The sequence below is a fragment of the Oncorhynchus mykiss genome, chromosome 17 (genome assembly GCF_013265735.2).
Source record: "Oncorhynchus mykiss isolate Arlee chromosome 17, USDA_OmykA_1.1, whole genome shotgun sequence".
NCBI lineage: Eukaryota > Metazoa > Chordata > Actinopteri > Salmoniformes > Salmonidae > Oncorhynchus > Oncorhynchus mykiss.
The window spans coordinates 11,068,653-11,069,847 of NC_048581.1; positions in this window are offsets into that span (position 1 = coordinate 11,068,653).

Sequence of the window (1,195 nt, forward strand, 5' to 3'; positions counted from 1 at the left end):
AGTGTTGTGTTTAGAGCAAGATGCAAAGCAAATCACATTTTATTGGTCACAGACACATGGTTAGCAGATGTTATTGCGAGTGCAGCGAAATGCTTGTTCAATCACAAAAATATGTGAATAACTAGATCTATTGATACAGTAGCTTACTATACAGTATCGTTATACAGCATTGATATACAGCATTGATATACAGCATTGATATAAAGCATTGATATACAGCATTGATATACAGCATTGTTATACAGCATTGATATACAGCATTGTTATACAGCATTGATATACAGCATTGATATACAGCATTGATATAAAGCATTGATATAAAGCATTGATATACAGCATTGATATACAGCATTGATATAAAGCATTGATATAAAGCATTGATATACAGCATTGATATACAGCATTGTTATACAGCATTGATATACAGCATTGATATAAAGCATTGATATAAAGCATTGATATACAGCATTGTTATACAGCATTGATATAAAGCATTGATATAAAGCATTGATATACAGCATTGATATACAGCATTGATATACAGCATTGATATACAGCATTGATATAAAGCATTGATATACAGCATTGATATACAGCATTGATATACAGCATTGATATAAAGCATTGATATACAGCATTGTTATACAGCATTGATATACAGCATTGATATAAAGCATTGATATAAAGCATTGATATACAGCATTGATATACAGCATTGATATAAAGCATTGATATAAAGCATTGATATACAGCATTGATATACAGCATTGATATACAGCATTGATATACAGCATTGATATAAAGCATTGATATACAGCATTGATATACAGCATTGATATAAAGCATTGATATACAGCATTGATATACAGCATTGATATACAGCATTGATATACAGCATTGATATACAGCATTGATATAAAGTCAATCACTGATTTAGCAACATAATGTCTCCTATACAAAGGTAAAGGCCTTTTCCGGTACAACCCTCTAACAGAACAGAACAGGAAGAACAGGTACAGGAATATAATCAGGAATCCTGACCAATTACCCTCCTTTCGTTTTTTCTCTTAAAATAACGATCTGTATTATGTAACCACACCAAACGTAACATGGAAAGTCTTGGATTTACTTACAGAATAATATGACCTGCTCTGAGACCAGGTTGGCCTACAGCACAGAACAGAAAACAGTCACA